This window comes from Hyperoodon ampullatus (genome assembly GCF_949752795.1).
Source record: "Hyperoodon ampullatus genome assembly, chromosome: 4".
NCBI lineage: Eukaryota > Metazoa > Chordata > Mammalia > Artiodactyla > Ziphiidae > Hyperoodon > Hyperoodon ampullatus.
The window spans coordinates 2,756,261-2,776,086 of NC_136917.1; positions in this window are offsets into that span (position 1 = coordinate 2,756,261).

The window sequence follows — 19,826 nt, forward strand, 5'->3', positions numbered from 1 at the left end:
ATTACAGCCTTGGAGTAGAGAAATCCACTCAGGTAACCCAGAAGTACTAGACATAGGTAATTGGCCACAAATCAACAATTGGATCGATTTTTAAAACTAGCATAGGATCGTGCCTATGATAGAAAAACATTTGATTCATATACAAAGGTCCAAGAAGTCAAGAAAACATTAGAAATGGTCATACAAGTCAGGTCCAGGATCGTGGGTAAGCTGTCTACTTTTGATGTCTTCTTCTCATCCTGGTGTGAGTGTAGTTTCTTCTCTGTTTGAGCGTTGTTTTAAGGTGATTTTGAGGTCAGTCATTCTCTCTGATAAGGGTCCTTTCATCCAGGTTGGAGATAGTCCTTTAAATTGTGTCCTTTCCAGTATGTATAATTCCCTGGTTGTAAGTCATAGGGCATCCGATCTTCATCTAAAGATAGACTACTGAAATAAGCTTTAGAAACAAACTTAGAGTGTCCTTTAATAATCTAATTAAACTTTTAGCAATATAACATAACAGCAAGGAACTATCTGGGAAGTGAGTCTTGGTAAACACAGACCTTAATTAACAAAACTAGAATTTAATATTTAGTGAAACATAATTTTTTTCCATTGTGAGGGCATTAATCTTGTAGCCAGGGAAGGCTTTATCCTATCAAATAAAATGAGATTTGTCAGGGAGCCAGAAAAAGCCAAGTGGCCATCTTGGATTTTCCATGGCCCTGACTGTTTAATTTACAGCTATTGTTTACCCATGTTAAACTTTTTGACTTAGGAATAGACCGTTGCCATGCTACAAAGACATCAGGATAGCAAAAGTCTGACAATGAGGGGCTAATTTGTGTAGAAGCTAAATGAACTTTATCTACGTGTGCCAAAATCTTCATAGATCATTTTGAAATAATACTTATTTACTTAACCAAAATAACGAGAGATTTTAAAAGCACATACAAATCACTGAAGGCAAAGAAATTTACATAATCTGTTATTAAGAGCAGCACTCCAAGAAAACTTTGTTCTCTTAACAGAGAGAGAGAACCAAATTTCAGTCGGGTCTCAACAAACTTGGTCTGATGATTTATATAACTGTAATTGATCATATAGGCTTTTTTGCTTGCTGAAATTTTTATAAGTGGTCTCAGAGTGAACTTTTAAAAGACCTCTCAGGAAAGTCACACCAAGGGTTTGTCACAGATTTTGCTTACCAGATCTAGGTGAATTCCTCCCTTTTCAGGTTCCCCGAAATACCTTGAGATTTTTGTACCTGTGAGATAGCTTTCCTAATTTATCTGATAAAGCTGCTGGGGACCTAAGAGTTTCCAATCTCTGGAGGGAGCAGATAGAGAGAAAAGATAAATGTTTTAATTTTACACACAGATGTAAATTACCAAATTATTGTAAATCATAAGTAGCTTGAGGAGAAGAGCTTCTTTATATCCAGTTTATCATTATGGTCTGAAAGTCAGAAACTTGTGTTTATCCAAAAGTCCTTTTTATAAATCTTCTTGAAGAGGAATCATTTTTGCAAAGGCATAAGAGTAAAACCGTGTAAGTGTCTATAATGACAAAAGACTTAAGGAACGTTTAAAATCTTATTACAATGTAATTAACAAGGTAACTTGGTTACTGTTGTGACATATGACACTTACGATAATAACTAGAACTATAACTGATAACATTTTACCATGACATATCAGAATTTTTTGAAATTCCATATATAATTTCTAGAATATCTGTATTAGTAACAATTACCATACAATATAACCTAAGAAGATTTATTACACATTTGACAATACTTCCCATGTACTTTTAAAATATCAAATGAACATAATTAGTGTAATATCTCTCTTTGGGATGTTTCAGGGGCCCTTTGAAGCATCCCAAAGTTAGCTAGAGGTCAAAGAAACTTCACTACAATTTGATTTGGGAAGTTTTATAAAAAAAAAAAAAAAAGGGTTTAGAACACTCAGTCACATAAGATCATATGTCACTGTGAAACAACAGTTATTCACTTAGCCAAAGTAACAGTAAAAGACTTTAAAGGCAAATATAGACCTGATCACTTAAAAGGTAAAGAATTAAAATCTGTCATCCAAGGCAGTTCAACATCTTAAGAAAACTTGTACCATGCACAAAACTCTTTTCTCGGGGTCCACTTTCCACAAACTTTTTCTTATCACTTTCTGTATCCATCAACTTATTTTCCCATTCAGAAACAGCCACCTGTAAGTCAGTCCTACTTCCTTTTTCCTTAATAAAATGCAATTCCATTCCTCATACCTTTTTTAAAAATAAATTTATTTATTTTTGGCTACATTGGGTCTTCGCTGCTGCACTCGGGCTTTCTCTAGTTGCGGCGAACTGGGGGGTTGCAGTGAGCAGGCTTCTCATTGCGGTGGCTTCTCTTGTTGCGGAGCACGGGCTCTAGGTGCGCGGGCTTCAGTAGTTGTAGCTCGCGGGCTTCAGTAGTTGTGGATCCCGGGCTCCAGAGCGTAGGCTCAGTACTTGTGGCGCACGGGCTTAGTTGCTCCGCGGCATGTGGGATCTTCCCGGACCAGGGCTCGAACCCATGTCACCTTAATTGGTAGCGGATTCTTAACCACTGTGCCACCAGGGAAGCCCCCTCATACCTTTTTTACTAAAAACATACATCCTACTTTCCTTAAGCAACCATGAACTATCCTTTATATCAGCACTCTGTAGGTTGGTAAATATACATCCAAATAATAATTTTTGAAGAATGTGCTTTCTTATAGAAAACATCTCTGTGTGGCACCAAACACATTTTTTAATAGTTCTAAATCTTTTGTTCCTCTGTAAAAGGAAGCCAATGTTCAGTAATTACAGTTTCAGTATCTTATTTTATTTGGAAATGGACTAGTTATTTAATAAACTTCCATCCTTTAACTTAATTTAGCACAACTCTAAATGTTTTAAGTTGTCAAATATCTAGAGAGATTATTCTTAAGTAGACGTTCCTAAAGCATAATTATTCCTAAAAAGTTCATCCAAGGTTCTTACTTTATTTGCATTTTTTTTTCTTGGAAGTTTCTTCACATCGAGTTATCTTCATTGCTGACAAATTTGTAACAGATATAATAAGATCTTATTTAGTTTCTATTAAACCTAGGCACAATAAAAGTATTATACTTAATGTTGCTGGCTCTAAAGACATGTCTATATTGATTAGATCAACAAACTTAAACATTAAACCAGGTATTAATTTAATATTGAATATTTCCCAGGTCACATGAACCTGAAATTTATTTAGCCTAATTTTTCTTGTATTTAGAATTGTTTAATTTGTAAGCGCTTACTTTTCTTTTAAGCTAATTAAATAGAGCTCATTTACAAATTAACCTCAGCAATATTATCCAAAGACAAAAACACATACTGCGACATACACATATATCCAGACAGAGAGAGCTCTCATAGTTTTCACTTGAGATTTAAAATGTCTCTTTGCCTCTTTTTTTTTTTTTCTTCTTTTTGGCTTGAAGTTCTACTAATTAACCCAAGGCTGAAGTCTCAGGTAATGTGGGCTGTGTTTGTAGCTCAAGGACATGATAAGAGGTAACTTCAAGCTTTGTCCTAGGTATATTTTTGTTCTCTCAGGGTCAGAATTTTGAAGAGAAATTGTTTAACAAGGTAGCTTTTTCTAATTGCATATGCAAAAAGGACTGGTTTTTGCAATTTTAAGAAAAATTTTATTTTAACCAATTTTCTCTGGAGTCTAAAGAATATTGTGGCCATACTGTCGAAAATCATCTTTCTTTCTGTGGTCATGGTTTCATAGCTAAAATTTAAACCAGATAGTGCTCAAATTGGCTCTGATAACAGGGGCAGACTGGCTGATAAAATGTTGTCCCAGCAGGGATTGGCCCTCTGGGGAGGTGGGGTCTTAGTTTGATCAGAAGAATCTGAAGGAGTAAGGGAACTTGCAGGAGTCGGGGAAGCTTGGTTCCCCCACCCTGAGAGTTGGGAGAAGTTAGAAGGGGATCATTTAGAGTGTCAGAAGAGTTGGGGTTTCTTCCCTCAGGCTTTTGGTTATGGAGCCACCCAAAGCAGGATTATAATAAAAGGGACATAAATTCCTGAACATAAGGGAACCTCAGTCCATTATCCCATCCTGTGGCAACAGAGATCTAATTGTAGGAGACCCATTTTCAGGTCATTTTTCTTTGTCATTGGATCATAGCTATAGGTCGACCAGTCATTTAACACTTTCCCCAAGGGTCCCCAGGTTGGGGTGGAACCTTAGGGGAAGCGCTTCCCATTTTGGCTCGAGCAGTTGGTAACAGACGTTAGATGTTAGCGCGCTCAAATCAAAACATAAACCTTCACCTCGTCAGCTGGAAGTCGCACATAAAACATAAACCGTAAAAGGAAACAGAAAAGGGATGCTCAAAAAGAAAGAGGAGAAACATATGGCGGAGACGCGCCCAAACGTGACTTCCGAGTCCCACTCAACCTGGACCGTTGCCCCAAAGCGGCGCCTTACATCAGAATCTTCCTTTGCAAGGAGAATTCCACATCAGAAATTTCCCTGTGCAAGGAGAATTCCACATCAGAATTTTCCCTTTGCAGGGAGAATTCCACATCAGAATTTTCCCTTTGCAGGGAGAATTCCACATAAGGATTTCCCCTTGCAGGGAAATTCCCAAATTGGAACCGAAGTTCCCGTACAGGGACAGTCAAAGGTCATGGAGTGCACTCCGGGAGACTCACCGTAGGTGCTGACAGGTGCGTCTCGACTTCCAAACGCCCTCTTTCTGATCCTCCAATATTTAGTGTGTTCTTGGAGAGGAAGTCCAGGCCGACGAGGGCATGAGAAGAGAAGGTGTCCTCAAGGCAAAAGGAGCCTCGGCAGCTGCTAGGTTAGCCTCTCCCCCATTCTACGCCGCAGCCTCGGAGTTCCACAGCCGAGTCGGCGGGCCGGGTGTGACCCGGGCACAGCCCTGTGGCAGGGAGTCCCTGGCAATCTGGACTCAGAGATATTCTCCGACCCTCTGCTCTCCTGAAGGAGGCTGGCGTACAGAGAGATTCCCGAGCTTCCGATCAAGCCCAGAGGCCCTGTGGGGCTGCCTGCCCGTGAGCAGATCCCCATGTTACCGAGTCCGAGCTCACTCTGCTCGCTGCACGACAGTCCAGTGAATCGGAGAGGAGGTGATGAGGCAAGGAATACGACTTTATGCGGAATGCCGGCAGACCGAGAAGATGGCAGATTACTGTCTCTGAAAAACCGTCTTCTCAGGATTTGGATGCCAGAGAGGGGTAGGAGATGAGGAAGTAAAGTAAAAAGGCCTTAAGTTTGCAAATATCTCCTGGAGTGGCCAGCCTCGGTGAGGGGATGTGTAAATTTCTTCTTTCTTGCAGCCATCCACAGGTGGGCGGGGTCAGATTGTCTTCCGGTAAGCTGAACAGAGGCACTTTAGTTTAACATTCAGGTAGAGGGGCAGGGTTCCCTGAGGCCAGCCATTATGTATGATTATAATAACAAAAGCAACGAAAAGCAAAGGTTAAAGTGAAAGAAACAGATCAAACATGGAGTCCAATTTAGCTCTTCCCTGTTACAATTCCCCACTGTCAATGTCCATTCCACAATCTTGTGGAAAAAGGGGTGACAACGTTTTAACTCTTCAGTAAGATGGATCTTTCTGGGAGTGTCTGCCATCGGTGTCAGAGTTCCAAATGTTGAGATTTGTCTTTTGTTCCGCTTTGGAAGAGTCTACTTTACACCTGTAGACTTAAAAATATTTACAGCCTAAAAGTTGAGAGTTAACAGGAATTTTGAGGGCTTCTAGCTCAGGAGGCCACATCTCAAGTTAAGGAATTTAGCATTTTTCTATGTATGGGAAGATGCAAGAGTCTGGGCTCAGTGAAGTCATTTCTTTGATATATACCACAACTATCTGGGGCCTGTATCCTGTATTTTCATATCCTGAGTTTCCTCAGGACTCACCATAGGGAGTGGTTGCAGTCTGATGGCTGCTAGATGACAGGTATTCTTCTCCTTCCTGAGTTTTCTCAGGCTTCACTGGCTCACGTTGGAGGGCTGCAATCCCTGATGATTGATCTTCTCCTCTTGGTCAGGAATTTGACCAATGTTTGGGAGACATTTTATGACCAAATTTTGTCCCACAGTGCTGGGAGGCTTATCTGAGGTCAGGTGAAAATTCTTGATATGCTACTCCAGGTGCTAATTTTCGGATTAGGCCCTATTGATAATTAAAGATTCTCTGGATTCTCTAATTATGATCCAGAAGACATTTTCCCTTGTTGCTTCTTCCCATACCTAGAATCACATTATTACAATTTTTTATGTTATAAATGTGATCTATTTACTTAAGATGTTTAGCCATAGAAGAAGTTTTGTTGGAGGCCTTGTTACACACTAGGTACTACAAGAGGCAACAATCTTATAAAATAGACAGCATATAAGTAATGTAGCTAGTAACATTGACAAAGACATAGTGCAGCAGGGAGACACAAAGCACAAACTATTTGGAAACAAAGAACAAATTAAAACAATGATTAGTATAATATTAAGTCCACAGGAGAGCCAGCTAGGGACAACAAATTCTGGCAGGATCAGTAGAGAGAAAAAAAAGGTTTCATCTTTGTTTACAAAGGCATACTTTATCAACTTGTTGTAGGTCATAGCATAAGAGAAAAGGTTTTTCCGAAAAACAAAGATTAAAGCCAGTATATTTCCCAAAGTCATAAAGTTATAAATCATATTTACCAGTTCATTCAGTGCCATGTAATTAATTCCCGTTGATCTGGATGAAATAATCAGGCTTCCCATTAGTCTTGTCATTTGTTACCCAATCCAGTGATATTATCTAAAGGCTATCAGAAACTTATATTTGTTTAAAAGTTCCTTTTTTATCAGCCTTCTTGAAAATCTTCATTTTGTAAAAGCATCAGGACAAAACTTAAAATAGCATAGTTAAAGATTTGAGTACAATGCAATTAGCAGGAAACTTGGATATACCATTTCAGAATAACTAGTATTATGATTGATAACATATCAGGACATATCAGATGTTAGGGATTCCATATAAATTTTGGAATATCTATATAAATGACATTTATCCATACACTATAACCTAAGGTTCATCTCCAACCACTTGACAATGTTTTTGAAGTAATTTAACATACCAAATAAACCTAGTTTGACATTTCTCTCTGAGATGTCTCATAGTTGTTCTTTCGAAGTATCCCATAGTCAGCTGGAGGCTAAAAAGCTTAGATTTGATATTTGGGAAGTTTGTTAAAAATATCAAAACAGTTTTAAAACACAAAAGGTCGCTGTGAAACAATACTTATTCATTTAACTAAAGTCACAAAACGATTAAAAGAAAACAAATATGCATCACCTAAGGGCACAGAAACTTATATAATCTGTTATCAAAAAGAGCACTTCTAACAGAGAGAAATCAAATTCCAGTCTTGTATTAGCTTACTTAAAAAAAAATCCACTTACTTAGTTAACTTCAATCTAAATTTAGTTAATCCTGACCAGGTACAAAACTTTCTCAGCAAAATGTAATTCCATTTCTCATACCATCTTAACACACATTCTACCACACTGAAATGTTTTATTGTTTTCAGTAGCTTTAATTAATGTATTTAAATTAGAATCCCCTACTCTTAAAAACCTTGATTTCTAATGACAACCAAGAGGCAAGTAATAGTTACTAAAATCTGGAGAAACTATTTTAGATGATTTTTAGAAGGTAATTGTTTTTAGTTTACCTAAAAACACTTATCTCATTTATATTTAAAGTTTCATCATATCAAGTTATTTTTCTTGCTGACAAATTTGCAACAGATACAACAAGATTTCATTTAACTTCTATTAAATCTAGGTGCAGTCAAAGTACTATACTTAATGTTGATGGCTCTAAAGAACATGTCTATATTAATTAGATCAACAAACTTAAAGATTAATACCAGGTATTAATTTAATACTAAATATATCCCAGTTCACGTGAACCTGAAACTCATTTAGCTTAATTTCTCTTATATTTAGAATTGTTTCGTTTGTAAGCACTTACTTTTCTTTAAGCCAGCTAAATAGAGGTCATTTACAAATTAACTTCAGCAATGTTATCCAAAGACACATACAAACACACAAGCAAACAGAGAGGCATCATAGTTCCCATTTTAAAATTTCAGCCCTGAGTCAGGTACAGCAATGTAGACTCCATCAGTTTACAAAAGAGGTTGGATTAAAGTTGGGATTCTGGCAGATGGAAAAAATCAAGCTCACTTGTCTAGATGGCTAAAACCTTTCTACTAATATTTATGGAAAGCAAGTCAAGTTCTAAATTACTGTACCCTCTTTTTTTTTTCTTAATTTGCATTTTAAAAAGATGGCAGAGAAAAGGGTTTCTGAGAAGACCAGATAGGACATTTGTATCTCAAAGATACAGGCAAGTTTCTCCTAGGATGACTTTGTTTCCCCTTTGTTTAATATTTACAAGCCTCTTAAGATCACCTGTATCTATTAGAAAATCAATCAACTTGTTCCCCACTGTCAATGTTACCTGGGGCTCCTGTGGGGAAATCAGAATCGGATGCCTCATGTCCAAGGGAGTCCCCTGGCCTCTTACAGGATATCGGGGCAGGGGAAATTGCCCAGCTGCAGAAGTACCTCCCGGTCCAAATTGGGTGCCCTGTCGGGTCTTAGATTGTGATATTAAAAGAGGTCCCTGTGCTCCAGTTTTTAACATAGAAACTTCTATTTAATCCCCACGGGTAAGGGAAACAGGAGGTGGTGAATATGATGGTGGCATGGGGTGGGGACAGTTGGAACAACTGCTGGTGCAGCCTGCTTGGCCATTGGGGAAGCTGGATAGGCTGGAGGGCGGGTTTAAGTTTTGAAATAATATGTCCCCACTCTCATTTTCTCCCTCTTCCCTTGTAGAACAGATTTCCCTTTGTGTTTCCTTTCAGACTGCTGCACCATAAGGTGGCAGCCCTCTGACTCCATTTCCTCCTGATGCAATAGCATAAATGCTCCTACATATGGAATCTCATCTCTTTTCCCTGCTCTTTTGCAGAACATTTCTAACTTCAAGGTTGTATAATAATTGAGTGAGCCATTCAGGGGGCATTGTTCTTCTGATCCTAACATATATTAGGTCCACACACTATTACAATAGTATATCATGTCTTTCTTAGTCATAGACTCACAGCTATGTTTTGCCCATTTATCTAATTACACCCCAAAGGGCTTTCCTTTGGGATAGACGGAGTAGTTCCCATTTTTATAAGTTTGATAACACCAAAACACAAAAGACGCAGACAAGTTCCAACAGAAAAGGCACTAACAAATTCCAGCATCGATGCACACAAAACCAAGACAAAACCAATGAACTAGTTCCCAGATGGGTAGACTTACCCTGCAAAACCAATGAACTAGTTCCCAGTGAACCAGTTCCCAGAATCAGGTAGAGTCCAACAATTCTCCCCGCCAGCAGGGTATCCCAACCAGATTGGCTTGTCCTGTAAAGGAAAAGCCCACATTGAGGGGGAAATTTGTTCCTGGCGTGCACACTGGAGCAACTTACCCTCCAGAATCGAATCGAGTCCATTGACTTGTAGCCCCAGATGGAACCGAAGTTCCCCTAATAGAACCAAAGATCCCCAGGTGGAACTGAAGTTCCCCAAATTGGAACTAAAGTTCCCCAGATGGAACCGAAGTTCCAGAATCAAATCAAGTCTGTCAACTCGTAGCCACAAATTGAAGTTTATCAGTTCCTTGCTTCAACTGCCAAGCGCTGGGGTAGCTGGTTCCACTTCAGGAAACTTTGAAGGGAATATCCTCAGGACAAATGGTCCTGGCAGCTGTTAGGGCCTTGCCCCAATATTCCCTGACCGGGTCTGGCTAGCTACTAGCAGCAAGGCTCTTGGGTGGCTCGCCAAATTTGTCACCGAGTCCAAGCTCTCTCTGCTCACCACACGACAGGCCAATGAATCGGAGACGAGGTGTTGAGTCAAGGAATACGACTTTATTCAGAAAGCCAGCAGACCAAGAAGATGGCAGACTAGTGTCTCTGGAAAACCATCTTACCTGGGTCTGGATGCCCATTTCTTTTATAGAATCAGAGAGGGAGAGGTGGTGAGGAAGTAAAGTAAATGGGCCAGCAGTCTTGCAAAACATCTCCTGGAATGACCAGCCTTGGTGAGGGGATGTGCTAGTTTCTTTTTTCTTGCAGCCATTCACAGGTGGGCAGGGTTCCCCGAGGCAGGCCATTATGTATGGTTATAATAACAAAAGCAATGAAAAGCCAAGGTTAAAGTCAAAGAAACAGATCCAACATGGAGTCCAATTTAGCTCTTTCCTGTTACACACTCTCCAATGTTATAATCCCTACTGTATGCCATTACTGAGTATTTTATTAATTTTTAAAAAATATTTATTTATCTATTTATTTAGGCTGCATAGGGTCTTAGCTGTGGCATGAAGACTCTTAGGTGGGGAATGCGGGATCTAGTTCCCTAACGAGGGATTGAACCTGGGCTCCTGGCATTGGAGGCACAGAGTCTTAACCACTGGACCACCAGAGAAGTCCCCTATTGAGCACTTTAAATGTAGCTAGTGCAACTGAGAAACTGAACTTTTAACTTAATGTAATTTTAATTAATTTAAATAGCCATATGCTGCTAGTGACTACCATATTAGAGAGTACAGTTCTAAAAGATAAAATAGGAGGTCATCTTTATAACTTTACGGATATTTTATTTATTTATTTATTATTTTTGGCTGTGTTGGGTCTTTGTTGCTGTGCGCAGTCTTTCTTTACTTGCAGCAAGCAGGAGCTACTCTTCTTTGCAGTGCATGGGCTTCTCACTGCTGTGGCTTCTCTTGTTGCAGAGCACAGGCTCTAGGCGAATGGGCTCAGTAGTTGTGGCACACAGGCTTAGTCGCTCCACGGCATGTGGGATCTTCCTGGACCAGGGTTCAAACCCATGTCCCCTGCATTGGCAAGCGTATTCTTAACCTCTGTGCCACCAGGGAAGTTCCCATCTTTATAACTTTATGATAGAGGAAGGATGTTTTCCTTTTTTTTTTTTTTTTTTTTTTTTTTTTTTTTTTTTTGTGGTACGCGGGCCTCTCACTGTTGTGGCCTCTCCCGTTGCGGAGCACAGGCTCCGGATGCACAGGCTCAGCAGCCATGGCTCACGGGCCCAGCCGCTCCGCGGTATATGGGATCCTCCCAGACCGGGGCACGAACCCGTATCCCCTGCATCGGCAGGCGGACTCTCAACCACTGCGCCACCAGGGAGGCCCGGATGTTTTCCTTTTTAAAGGTTGCAGAAAGCACTAATCATAAGGAAAGAAAACTTGATAAATTAGACTGTATATTAAACTGCTGCCAACTGAAAAAAGATGCACAATGTGAGAATCGTGAGTTAAGTTTTATTTGGGGCAAAATGAGGACTACAACCTGGGAGACAGCATCTCTGATAGCTCTGAGGAACTGCTCTGAAGAGGTGGGGGGGTTAGTATATATGTGATTTTGGTGAAGCGGGGTACGTGCAGTCAAGCACACATTTCGGAAGAGGCTTGCTGGTAGACATGAGAAGGTTGCTGCTAGTCACCAGGAGCAGATGTGTCCATTGATTTTAGTGTTTTTCTAGATATGAGAAGATGCAAGAAATTGGGCTCATAAAATCTTCTCCTGAAAATATCTAACTATCTGAAGGCTTGTTCTGCCGGTTTTTTCCCAGGGCACAGAGTGACTCATTCCTGATCTCCACCCTGAACTCTTTTCAGAGTGTACTGAAGGTCAGTGACTGCAGTGGCTAATGACCTAATCCTTGTAGAGGCAGATGGCAAGTGACAATTTTTAGTTGGCACCACCATGCGTTCAAATTAGAATTTTCTGTTTATCAAAAGATAGTTAAGATAATTCAAATGCAAGACACACAATGGGAAGAGATATTTGTAGCACACTTAACTGGCAAAGGACACATCCAGAATATATGAAAAGCTCCTAAAAATAAATGAGAAAAAAAGCAGAAAATCCAATTTAAAAAGAACAAGTAATTTGAACAGAAAGATATCAAAATGGCCAATAAACTTTTTTAATTATCAGGGAAATACAAATTTAAATCACTACACAATATTACTACATCCCCAGCAAAATGGGAAACATTAAAAGACTGACAATATCCAGTGTTCATGAGGATGTGCAGTAGCTGGCTGGATACAAAATGTGTATTGTACAACTTCTTTGGAAAACTCTTTAGCTGTAACTACTCAAATTGAACATTTACATCCTTATGAGCCAGCAATTCCATTATGATGTCCATAAGACTCTTTGATTTTTAATAGTATGAGTCTGTTACCAAGGGTATGCTCATTTTTGTTTGCCCTCAGAAAGTCAGTTTGTGAATCTGAAAGAGAACTGGACTCAAATCTGGAAATGCAGTTAGAAGCTGCCTTTAAGAAGGGCCTTCAACAACAACTAGCATCCCTTCACCAGCAGTCCTCCAAAAGGTAACCTAATTAGTACTTGAGGAAGTGGGCAGACAACTAAGATAATGAGAGGCAGGCAGTTGAGTGGGAGAAGATATTTGTAATACTTAAATGTCTACAAAGACTTGAATTCATGAAACATAAAGGACTCCTATAAATCAGTAAAAAACAGACAACCCAATAGAAAGATGGGCATGAAACATGAATACACAAGAAGGATATCAAAATGAAAAAAAAAAGTAGGATATCCAAATAACCAATAAACATAGGGAAAGATGCTCAACTTGATTAGACACCAGGAAATCATAAAATAAAATCACAATGAGGTACAAATACACACCCACCAGATCCATTAAAATAATAGATAGGCAACATCTTGTTTGCAATGATGAGGGAAATATAAATTGGTACAATCACATTATAAAATTGTTTGGCAGTATTCATTAAATATTAAAGCTGACATATGTCTACCCTACTACTCAGCAATTTCACTCCTATTTCCAACAGATATGGATACATATACTCTCTAAAACACATGCAGAAAAGTGTTTTGTAGATCTAGTCCTTTTATTTTCTAGGAGGATAGTAATTAATCCTCAGTTAACATCAATTGATATTGAGCTTTGATAAATACTAATGCATGTGGTGCATTTCTAGGCTAATCACTACAATAAAAATGACAGAGTGAGTAACTTCTGCTTGGAAGAGAGAAAAAAGATAGAATGATTAAAAGTTATTAATCCAACAGAATTCAAGGATGGAGAAAAGAGAGGGGACACAGAACAGATGGAACCAATGGAAAGCACAAAGAAATATGGCCTATTTAAATATAAACGTATTAGTACTTATGTTCAATGTAAGTGGACTAAATCTTCCAGTTAAATGACTTATTAGAGTGGAAACAGTAAACAATATTTAATTATATGCATTTTATAAGCAAAACATCTAAAACAAGAAATACTGAAAGGTTGAAGTTGAAAAGAGATTTGAGGGACTTCCCTGGTGGCACAGCAGTTAAGTATCCACCTGCCAATGCAGGGGACACGGGTTTGAGCCCTTGTCTGGGAAGATCTCACATCCCACAGAGCAACTAAGCCCGTGTGCCACAACTACTAAGCCTGTGCTCTAGAGCCCGCAAGCCACAACTACTGAGCCCACGTGCCACAACTACTGAAGCCCACATGCCTAGAGCCCATGCTCCACAACAATAGAAGCCACCACAGTGAGAAGCCCACGTGCCGCAACAAAGAATAGCCACCGCTCATCACAACTAGAGAAAGCCCACATGCAGCAACAAAAACCCAACACAGTCAAAAATAAATTAATTAATTTTTTAAAAAGAGAAGAGATTTGACTGAAACATTAACAACAACACATAAAGCTTGTGTATCTAAATGAATAGACTCGGAATACCAATTCTGGAACCAGCTGCCTTTGTTGGGGTCCCCAAAGCCAGCCGGAAGACGGCAGGAACATTGGGTGTGTGCCCTTTGGCTGCAGGGGTTGCTGTGCCTAAGACCACACTGGCCCTGATTCTGATACCAGTGTGGACTTTGAACTTTTAAGATTTCTGGCATATGCTCTTGCATGTGCCACCTGCTCTCCTAGCAGCCACTCTTCTCTACACAGTGGAGACCTATGCCCGAGTTGGAGCACAGTCTCTATAGGTGATGGCTTTGATGCTCATCAGCTGAAATTATTTGTGATTATAAAAAATAAAACCTTTAAACAATAAACAGTATCAATAACAAAAATTTCCACTAAGAGAACATTGCCTGTCCTCTGGGCAATAGAATAGGCCTTGAAGATGCAGAGAAAAGAAATACAGACTGCTCTCCAGAATTTCAGTGTTAAGTGCAGCTGAAATCTCGGCAATAAAGGAGGTAAAATAGAGCTATCTACTTATTCTGCTTATGGCAGGTCACTGGCTTATGTGTCTTTCAGTTATTTCATATGTATTTATACAGCCCTGAAATATCTTCTATGGTTATAACAAATATTAAATCACTTGTCTTCATAGCAACTTACAAGGAAGGTATTATTACAATCCCTATTTTCCAAAATAGAAAACTAAGGTCCAGCATGTTTTCCTCACTAGAGCAGGACTCCACAGTTGTAATTTTCAAAGCTGGGACTAGAACTTGCCACTTGGCCCTGGAGTGCATGACCTTAACCACTGTGTTATGCTACCATTCTAATTTTAATGAGAATGTGAAGGTGCTTTGATTTTTCAGCTCATTTTATGTCTTTCACATCTCAGTTATTTATGTAATAGTTATTTTCAAGTCCTTGTCTACTAATTCTTTTATAAGTATCACTTATGGGTTTGTTTCTATTGATGGGTATCTCTCCTTGTCATGAATTGGATTTCTTGCATGTCTTGTCATTTTGGCCTGGAGGCTAGACACCATTAATTTTATGTTGGTGGTTGGTAGACTGTATATATGTGTGTGTGTGTGTGTGTGTGTATTGGTATTAGGGTTTTCCAGAGGACCTATTATATGTAATATACATATATCCCATTGTTTCTGTAACCAATATTATATTATATATAAAAGGAGATTTGTTATAGGAATTGGCTCACACAGTTTTGGAGGCCAAGGAGTCTCATGATCTGCTGTCTGCAAGCTGGAGAACCAGAAAAGCTGGTGGTATAATGCAGTCCAAGTCCAAAGGCCTGGGAAGCAGGAGCTTGGATGTTCAAGGACAGGAGAAGATGGATGTCCCAGATCAAGGAGGGAGAAAGAAAATTCACCCTTCCTCCACCTTTTTTAGTGCTATTTCGGCCCTCAACAGATTGAATGATGCTCGCCCACATTGGTGAGGGTGGATCTCCTTTGCTGAGTCTACCATACAAATGCTAATCTCTTCTGGAAGCATCCTCACAGAGACACCCAGAAATAATGTTTTACCAGCTATCTGGGCATCACTTCACCCAAACAACTTGACACATAAAATTAACCATCACAGAATTATTTTAAATATTTTTAGACTTTTTAAAATGATGCAGTTGCTTTAAAGAGCTTGGTCTTTGGAGGATACTATAAAAGCTTTGTAAGGCAGGACCAGGATAGGCTAATGTGGCTTTGCTAGTGGGCAATACATTTCTAAGGACTCTATAGCATGGCCCACCAGGTAGGAGGTTTTTCCATTCTGACTTCTGCGGACACAGAATGACCCACTTGAGTGACCCCGGGGATTGTTCATCTTGCTCCCCTATCCATGGTTCTTATCCAGCCTGGATAGTTTCCTCATGTGCATATACGCATTAGTGCCTGTGCAAAGAGTTCAGCAAACACCCATGAAGATCTCCAGAGTTCTCTCTGTGTGCAGCAACCTTCTCTTTATACTGTGGCCCTAGATTTATAGCTGCCTTTCCCTCCTCAAAATTTTATCCCTGTTTCCTTAACTTAATTCACTCTCTGCCTGGATCTCCTCATCACTGTATCCTGGAAGCTCTTCAGGCTCTGAGCTGGGGCAGCTGTGGGCCTCCCGTCACTTGCTTCCTGCCTCCAGACCACTGTCCTGTGCTCTTCTCATCCAGTGTCTGAAATATTTGCTTTACAAAGTTCATCTGGCTTTTTACTCATTTGATGTTGGAAGGAAGTCTGGATCTTGTTATTCCATTACAGGCAGAAGGGGAGGTTCTGAAAGGATTTTGAAATAAATTCTTGATTATTAACTTGGGACTGAGAATCTTTGTTACTTTTTTTAAAAAATTTATTTATTTATTTATTTATTTATTTTTGGCTGCATTGGGTCTTTGTTGCTGCATGCAGGATTTCTTTAGTTGCGGCAAGTGGGGGCTACTCTTCATTGGCGTGTGCGGGCTTCTCATTGCTGTGGCTTCTCTTGTTGCGGAGCATGGGCTCTGAGCATGGGCTCAGTAGTTGTGGTTCAAGGGCTCTAGGGCACAGGCTCAGTAGTTGTGGTGCACGGTCTCAGTTGCTCCGTGGCATGTGGGATCTTCCCGGACCAGGGCTCAAACCCGTGTCCCCTGCACTGGCAGGCAGATTCTTAAACACTGCACCACCAGGGATGTCCTGTTACTTTTATATAATGTAATTCTAGCTTAGTTCTTAGTGTTAAGAATGTTAGATTTTTATTTTCAATAGTGTGATTTTCCAAATTTTAACAGATTCACAAGCAAGGATTGTGAATTAATAGTGATTACCTCATGTTAAAATATCTTCATTTTTAAAAATTAGGTGATGACTGAAATATTAAAAATTTTAAGTCATTAAGAAAGAAAAGGAAACTCAGGGACAAGCGAAGCTTTCTGGTTACAACATTCCATCAGTCACTTTTCTTTCTGTCTAAACTTTCTGTCTCAGCCTCAGGACCTGCACCAGCTCTAAATTCCCCTCCCAGGTCCACAGGGGCATCTCTGAGGCTGACAGGGCCTGTGGCTCCCTGTACCTAGAGCTCTGTCTTTGTCTACAGAGTGGTAAGCAGAGGGTGATCAAGGCCCCTTCTGAGGATGGATTACATTCCTGAAACAAAGGATGAGCCCTTTCAGGCCATGAAATACTTAGTCAAAGTCCTTGTGTTCTGTGTTTTCAGATTTCGTTATTCATTAGTGAACTTGAACAATACCCAGGCACACAGATGCTTCCTGACAAGCCCTTGAGTACAGGGATTGGACATTACTTCTCCCAGTGATGCTGGGTTCTGACCTTCTTGTTAATGTTGTATCTTCTCCCACTGACAGACACAAAGGCATGTGTGGTCCTTGTCAGTGTAGAGGGAGGGTCTCTGAAAACCGCTCAGATATACAGAGTGAGTCATGCCAAGGTGCATCCACATTTCTCTGTCCCTTCCTGGCCAGTCCTTGCTGTAAGAATGGGGAATCCTTTGGAAGTTTCATCTTGAGTCAAGGAAGAAGAATCATGTACAGCAAAGACAACTGCCCAGAGTCTCAAGCCCAGGGCTACAAAGAAGAACTGGAAACAATGTCCCCAGATTAGTTTGTAAGACGAATATTCAAGAGGCCAAGTGAACACTGGCCCGTCATTATGGAGAAGCCCTACAGCCGAACCTGGGCCAGACTGGGAGGAACATATCCCCTCAGGTGTATGTCTCTTCTATATTACACTTCATGATCCTTAGGTGACCAACATGGGCTGGCCTACCTCATCACACTGCCCTGAGCAGAGTAGAGAATTATGAAACCAGCCTCTGCCCATGGTCGTGTCTTCACAAGACTGGAAAGGACTTCACACACTGAGCTTGCCCTGCCTCTCTCTCCTAGTTGCTCCTCAGTGACTGTGGCCCAAAGCAACAATGCTGAGGGAATCATCTGAGGATATTGTGCAGAATGTTCATGGCCCCTGAGAAAGGCAAGTTCAGAGGCAGAGAGCAAAGGAGTAGGTCTGGGCCGCCTAACCCAGCCCTGATGGTGTTTGTTCCAGCCAGCTCTTCCCTGTGCACATGGCCACCTCCCACTTCTCAGGACCAGCTCCAGGCTTGGTCCATCCACATTCCTGAGGGTCAGAGCTCTGGATCCACCCCTTCAAAAGTGAACTATATTGAGACACTCGAGTACTGTTATGGGTTCTGTGAACCTTGGGTCCTGTCTGGTTATCTCAACACCCATTTCCTGGTCTTCTGTTGACAGACCTCAGGCCCAGCAGCAGTGGTAGACTCCATCTGATTCTGAACCAGATCCTGGTCTTAAAGACAGGACTTAAAGTCACATAAATCTGGATCCCAATTCTGTTTGAGAGACAAGTGTTGCATCCATTGAATTGTATAATATCAGAAGGTTAACACTGTGAGTGGTGTGTGTGTGTGTGTGTGTGTGTGTGTGGTAGAGTTCGCTAAAATAATCCAGCCAGTCATTAACAGTATAAATATGAACATAAAAGTAATGATCTACAGGTATTAGAAATACTCCAAAAATACAACAAAAGGTACTCTAAAATACAACAAAAGATATGAGACACACAAAAAAAATAGAAAAGCATGGCCCATATGCTGGAAAATAAGCAGGCACCAGAAACTGCCTGTGAATAGATGTCAGATGAAACAGAAAAATACTTCAAAATAGCTGAAAAGTATAATTGAAATGAAAAACATGCTAGAGTGTCTCAATAGATTTGAACTAGTAGAAGAAAGAATTAGCAAACTTGAATGTAGATAATAAAAATTATGTACTCTGAAAAAGAGAGAGAAGAGAGAATGAAGAAAAATGAAAGAAGACTCACATAAATGTTGGCCATGGTTAAGTACACCAATGAATGCATAATGGGAGTATCAGAAGGATAGGAGAGAAGAGAGCAGAAAATTATTTTGAGGAAACAATAACTGAAAATAACCCAAATTTATTTAAAAAACACAATAACCTACACATTCAGGAAACTCAACAAACTCCAAGTAAAATAAATGCAAAGAGAGCCACAATTATATACATCACACTAAAAATACTGAAAGCCAGAATAAAAACATAATTTGAAGACAGCAAGAGAATAACCACTTGTCACTTATAAGGGAAACCTAATAAGAATAACAGCTAACTTCTTATCAGAAACAATGGAGGCTAGAAAGCAGTGGGATATTCAAAGAGCTAAAGGAAAAAAAACAAACCTGTCAACCAAGAATCATATATTCAGCAAAGCTATCTTTTAAAAAATGATAACAAAATAAAGACATCCCCAGATAAACAAAAACAAAAATTTGTTTCTACCAGACCCACCTAGCAAGAAACTTAAAAGGAAATTCTTCAGATGGTAGTTCAAATCCAAATGAAAAAAACGGAGCACTGGAAAAGGTAATTATGTAATTCTAATAGATAATATATATACATATTTCTTATTTGTCTCAACTGATTTTAAAAAGTAGCTGAATAAAACAGTAATCATGTAATATATTGTCAAGCCTAACATTTAGAAAGGTATTATATTTGTCAATTATAGTACAAAAAAGGTGGGTGGAAACAAAGCTGTACTGGGATAAGAAGATAATTCCAGATGGTAATCCACAGGAACAAATGATGAGAACCAGATATGATAAATAATGAGGTTAATATAACAAAAGCTACAAACTTTTACTTGTACTCCTTTCTTTTCTCAGCTTCTTAAAAGTCATAATATTACATAAGATAATCATTGTAACAATGTACTGTTGGGTTTGTTATATTTATAGATGTAATATGTATAACAATAATACCACAAAAGGGGGGGAAAGAGAATACAATTATATAGAAGTAATGTTTCTATACATCACTGGAATTAAGTTAAAAAAATTTGAAGCTGATTTTGATAAGTTAAGATGTGTAAGGTAAGCCCTAGAGGAAGCATGAAGGAAACAATTTTAAAAATTATAATGAAAAAATCATAGAAATTAAAAT